Below are 6,821 nucleotides of genomic sequence, written 5' to 3' on the forward strand. Positions count from 1 at the left end.
TTTTAAAGGTTAGTATTTAAGGTTGTATAATTTTATAAATAGTAATAAATTCCGTTATATTTTTTATCACGTCTATATACTGGGTCATTGAGTCTGCATATAGTTGTAAATAGATGCTATTTTGTTTATAATTTATTTAAAAAATACGTGGGCATCTATCCCAATCACAAAGGATAGTTGCCCTAATTTTTTGAGGTATAGGTGCTTTAGGGGCATCTATCCCTTCATTCACCATATACAGAGTAAGTTTATATGTATAATTTTTTTGTGTCTGTTATATTTTTATGTATTTGCGTATATTTATGTTTGGATGTTTTACTGATTCTAGCAGAACTATGCCACGAAAATATAAAAGAAAGGAAGAAATGCGAGCTCGAGTATGTTCTTGGACTATAGAAAACCTACAGTCATCTTTCGATGAGAAAGTATGATTGTGCAACGTGCATGTTGACACTCGATATGAATATTTTAGACCAACAATTAAGAATTTATACTTTTGTTGAATAAATGCTTGTAAAATTTAATTAAATATATATATAACAATAAATAAGAATTAATCTAATAATAAAATATGAATAAAATAAGAACTAATCTAATATCAATAAAAAAATAAGTATTTATATTTTAGTTACACAAAAGCTCTAAAAATTTAATTAGGTACAGTAATCTGTGTGATATAAAAATTATATTCTAATAATAACAATTAAAAGATATAAAAAAACACAAAATTTTTCATTGCTATGGCCCATGTTTGTTGGAGACAATCGATGTTTTAGGAGTAGAACTAACCTAACCTGACATTTGGTTTGGGTTTTTCGTTTACACGGTTTAAAGGGCATCTATCCTACTCACTATTTTCATGGTGGGGCAACTATCCATATAGGTAGGCATCTATCCTCAAAAAAAAGGGTTCACGAAAAGCTAATTTCTGCTTAATCTGCATTGGCTAGGTTGAAAAAAAATAGTCATAATTCAACATAAAGGATTTAGCTAGCTAGATCAGTAAAAATTATTCGTATAAAAATCATATTTTTAAAATTAGGTGGCTATTTTAAAAAGTGAGGCATCTATCCCGGTTTTACCCTACATCTTTTTTTTATTACTAATGTTTGTTTATATTTTGGTGTATAATAAAGAATATATTATTATTATTATTTATAATATACTATATAATATGACTCGATAAGTCATTAAAAATAATCAAGAGGCTTTTATTATCAACACGTTAACGATTTTTTTATAATAAAAGTTCTGATCTCTATACAGCTGAATTATTTTTCCGAATCAATGATAGTACTCGATAATTCAAAGCAAAGTTATTTTAAAATTGAAACTAGATGAATCAAAATTATATTTTTATTTGTTTTTCATATTTTTATTAAAATATTTTTAACATAAATTTTATGAAATTTTATTACTGTTACAAAAAAAAAAACGTTCACATCCCTTTAAAGAGAGGTCTTGAGATTAGTAAATAAACAAAAATAGCGATAGTTAGTTATTATAGCAGTGGCTTACATGTTTTGATATATGACGTAATGTCTCATACGCGGTACATATGTGTCAAAAACAGAACAGTATCAACGTCAACTAATCTGAAAAGTATCGGAATAGGAGCGTTCGAAAACATGTAGTTTGTTTTACCAAAAAGGTTTATTACTTTTTTTAAATTAGTCATTAGTGTACGAGTTATAGCCTGTTAAAAATTGTACAAAATAATTAACAGACTTTCTATTATTACTGGAGCTTACTTACACTCTTATATATACTTAGAAAATGGTGATGCCGTTTGCACTACAGAGCCTGTCAAGATTAATACGAATGTACAAATACATAAGTAGAACATAACTCTCCTTTGAAGTCGAGTAAAATGGAAGCTTTGCTAAGTCATTACTATCCCAAAAATTGGTCAAGCATAAAATTGGTCACATCTGGTCACCGGTAACGGAGTGTGAAATAAGAAGAAGAATGATAGCATGCAAAGTCGTCCCATTCGTTTGGTTCATGAATGAATGACGATGGACTTAAATCTTTAACAGTTTTACTTTCCTTGAGTCTAACGATAATTTTGAATGTAACAAAGTTTTATTTGAGAATATATTAAATTGACCTTTTTTATTACAGGATTGTAGAAACATTTAGATAAATCTAAAATTATATTTGCTTGAAAATAATAAAATCGAGCCTTGCACACGAAAACATCCAGTTTCAACGTTATATATTTCACCTTAAAGTTGGCAAAATGTAACTTCGTTTCTACGTTCAACTGAACGAACTATCTTTTAAAAAAACACAATTTGTCATGAAAATGTCAGTCAGTCAATAAGTTCAGCCTATTGCAGTCCACTACTGGATAGGACGATTCTGCCTGTGTTACGGAGCCGAGACGTGAAAACTGACGAAAGGACTAGTCCACAAGTTACTACACAGTTACAAGTTTTTTACGATTACTGTATGGAACCAGCTGCCACCTACGGTATTCCCGAACCGATACGACTTAGGGACCTTCCAGAAAAGAGCATACTTCTACTTGAAAGGCTGTCAACGTGCCCGCTAATCCTCTGATGTGGCGGGTGTCTATGGATGTTGTTTTCACTTACCACCAGGTGAGCCAACTGTCCGTTTGCACCCTTTTCTATAAAAAAAAGTTTAATCGCTCATGAAAACATCATACATCATCTGCCCGCGTTAACTAAGCGTGCACGTACAACGTATCTCTGTAACATAAATTTCCATTTTTTTTCCATAAAAAGTCTTAATCAAGTGAAAATAAAGGAAGCAAGTCAGTACTGTACATATTGTGAGGAATTATTGTTTATTTATTTAACAAGAAGCCAAAGTAACATAAGTGAATCACAAGAACAACGTTGTCGTCGAACATTATCATCTTTGGTGGTTAGTTATTGATTAATTTGAAGAAGTTATGTCTGAGTCGAATGCATGGGGTTGCTGTCGGCAGGAATGTGCTTCAGATGATAATTTTATTATTTGTGCTAATTGCAGAATGTCATTCCATCTTTCTTGCTTGTCAGTTATTAGCACAGATATTACCTCCGACTGGAAGTGTCCTAATTGCAAGATGAGTACTCCGAAGACTGCTAGAACTGACAACACACCCTTACGGAATGTCTCTATGAGCAGGGGATGCAAAAGACCTGCTATAAATTCTCCATCACCGCCAGGTGCTACAATTGGCGAGAACAATCTAAAATCAATTATTCAAGAAATGTTACAGATTGAATTTGGCAATATGCTGAAGCAGTTCAATGATAGTCTGAAGATTGCCATTAGTGAAGAACTTGCACCAATTAAGCAGGAGATGAAAGATATGAATGAATCAATGTCTTTTATAAACCAAAAGTTTGAGGAAATTAAAACGAAACAAGAGGCTACAACCGAGAATGTAAAAAATTTGGAGGTGGAAAATAAAAAGCTGAAGCAAACGGTTGAAGGTCTTAACACACGCATCAACTACTTGGAGCAACAGTCACGGTCTTCGAACTTGGAGATTCAGTGCGTGCCTGAAAAGAAGAATGAAAATTTGTACACTATTGTAACCCAACTAGCCAAGACAGTACACAGCGAAGTAAAGAATACAGATGTTTTGCATTGCACTCGGACTGCCAAGATTGCTACCTCGGGCTCTCGTCCCCGATCAATAATTATACAATTGGCTTCCCCAAGAATCCGCGATGAATTACTTGTATCTGTTATAAAGTACAACAAATCTAATCCTGAAGAACGACTGTGTACTAACCACTTAGGTATTATGGGACCTCAATTGCCTGTGTATGTTGTTGAGCATTTATCACCTTCGAATAAGGCTCTTCATGCTGCTACCAGAATAAAAGCAAAAGAAATGGGCTATAAGTATGTGTGGATTAGAAGTGGAAGAATTTTTGCAAGAAAATGTGAGACCTCTGCTTATATATTAATTAAGAACATGGACACTTTAAATAGGTTAACTTGACTTTAGTACTTTTTTCTTTATTATTTGCATGCTAATACAATTTTTAATATTTACATTCAACAGTCTAAAAATATATTATCAGAACAGTAGAGGTTTAAGAACAAAAATTAATTTATTTTATAAAAATCTGTGCTGTAGTAACTACGATATCATAGTTCTCACTGAGACTTGGTTAAATGAAAAAATTATGAGTAATGAATTGTTTGATGACAGGTATATTGTTTATAGGAGAGACAGAATGAGTTCCAATTTTCTTAACAAAAAGGATGGAGGAGGTGTATTGGTTGCTGTAACAAGAGAAATAGTCTCAAGGCGTGTTACTCAATGGGAAAGTAACAATGAGTGCTTGTGGATTATTTTTCATATTGGGAAATCTGAGGCCTCTCGTCAAATAGCTTTATGTGCAACTTACCTTCCACCACCAGTAAACCTTTCTAGTCTCGAACATTTTATTGATAGTTGTAATTACGTCTTTGACAACTGTAATGTTAGTGATGTTGTTTTGATAGGTGATTTTAATTTGGGGGCTATTGACTGGGATGAAGGTCATCGCGATAATGTGCCTTCTACATGCCAAAGTCTCCTTAATTTCGTTGATATGAATAGACTCACTCAACAAAATATGATAAAAAATTTCTCAGGCCGCATACTGGATCTGGTATTAATTTCGGAGTCTTTGTTGGGTCATATATGCGAGGCAGGTAGTTCTTTAAGCGCGGTCGACAGGTTACATCCACCCCTAGATACTGTATAGATCTGTCTTTTAAGAAAGAGTTCAAACTTCCATATGATACCTCAAATGTAAGACCAAATTTTTACAAAGCAGACTACAATAATATAGTTAAACGCTTGGAGGAGCAGAACTGGGAGTCTCTTTTTGTGGATCTTGACGTTAACAAAATGGTTGACGTATTTTACGATGTTTTGTGTGCAATTATTCGGGAATGTATCCCATTACATAAATCAAGGTCTAAAAGGTATCCCAAGTGGTTTAATAAAGAAATAATAAGATGTTTGAAAGAAAAGAATACATTAAGATGTCGTTACAAGAAATATAATAATCCTATGGATCACCTTCAGTTAAAATTAATCAGTAAACGTTGTCAAAAACTTGCCAACTCTTTGTATAATACATATTTAGAAAGTATGGAGGCAAAAATCAAAGAAAATCCAAAATTGTTATGGACGCATATAAAGAACAAACGTGGTGGTACCAGTGCTTACCCTAAATATATGACTGACGGGTTAACGGTATTATCAGATAGCGTTGAAATATCTAACTTATTCGCTGACTACTTCTCTTCTATGTATTCCCCTAAATTGGAAAAGGACCTCACTTGCTCTAATGCTTTCCTGAACTCACTTCGCAACAATAGTCAAGTTTTAGATATGCCGAACATAGATCAGGAAACCGTGCTTAAGAGACTGGAGGGCATTGACTCCAGGAAGGGTGCGGGCCCTGATGGAATTCCACCAATTTTTATTAATTCATGTGCATCATCTCTTGCATTTCCTTTGACTATAATATTTAATAGGTCACTTTCGTCGGGTATATTTCCTACCGCTTGGAAAACCGCTAGAGTGGTCCCAATACACAAAACAGGTAATAATGATCTAATTTCCAATTACCGTCCTATCTCTATACTTTCTACTTTCGCGAGGATCTTTGAGTCATCGATATGTCCTTTTATCCAACACCATCTTAAACTATATCTTAGCGAGGATCAACACGGGTTTGTACGACTGCGATCGACTGCGACCAACCTATTAGGCTTTACCGAATTATTGGTGCAATCAATTGACTCCGGTGAACAGTATGACGTCATATATATTGATTTCACTAAAGCCTTTGATAGGCTTCCACACTTATTATTGATATATAAAATGTCGGTTTACGGTATCGAAGGCACATTACTCTCTTGGTTCACTTCTTATTTATCTGGCCGCTTTTTTTCTGTCGTTATAAATGGATCCCAATCTAAAGAATGTTCAATTTCCTCCGGAGTTCCTCAGGGCTCGCACTTAGGTTCCGTTTTATTCAATTTGTTTATAAATGACGTAGTTAGTAGCTTTTTGTATTCGCGTGTTTTCATGTATGCCGATGACTTAAAATTTGCACGGGTCATCAAGTGTGAACATGACGCTAAATTACTTCAATCTGATTTAGAACGATTTATGGCGTGGTGTAAGAGTAACGAAATGCACTTAAATACAAAAAAATGCATACATGTCAAGTTTTCGCGTAAATTACATACTATTAATTCAAATTATCACATGGGCGAAGAATTGTTAAAAGAGGTAGAAACGGTTCGCGACTTGGGCGTTGTTTTTGATAAAAAAGTTACATTCATTCCACATATTGATGGTATGGTGAGTAGAGCAGTCAAAGCTCTGGGGTTTGTTATTAGAAATGTAAGGGGTTTCCGTCATACTTCAACCAAAATTTTAGTTTACAATAGTTTAGTTAGAAGTATTTTGGAATATTGTAGTGTGGTTTGGAGACCACATTATGCAACGCACTGCTTAAAACTTGAACGTGTACAAAAACGTTTTCTCTGGCATCTTGCTTATACCGTGCAGAAGACCAGTCAGTTGCGATCATACGAATCTCGACTGAAATATTTTAATATTGACTCTTTGGCACTGCGTAGGGAATTGATTGATTTGCTTTTTCTTTATAAATTAATAAGAGGAATGATAGATAGTGGATGTTTGCTGTCTTTTCCGATTTTACGCTCCATCGAGGATCCCTCGCAGTACCATAACTCTTCTCTGCCTTCCTCTGCGAAAAACGGTATTGGGTTCAAATTCGCCAGTGTGCCGGCTTTGTAAAATTTTAAACTCTTGCAGT

This window comes from Melitaea cinxia, chromosome 9 (assembly GCF_905220565.1).
Source record: "Melitaea cinxia chromosome 9, ilMelCinx1.1, whole genome shotgun sequence".
Classification (NCBI taxonomy): domain Eukaryota; kingdom Metazoa; phylum Arthropoda; class Insecta; order Lepidoptera; family Nymphalidae; genus Melitaea; species Melitaea cinxia.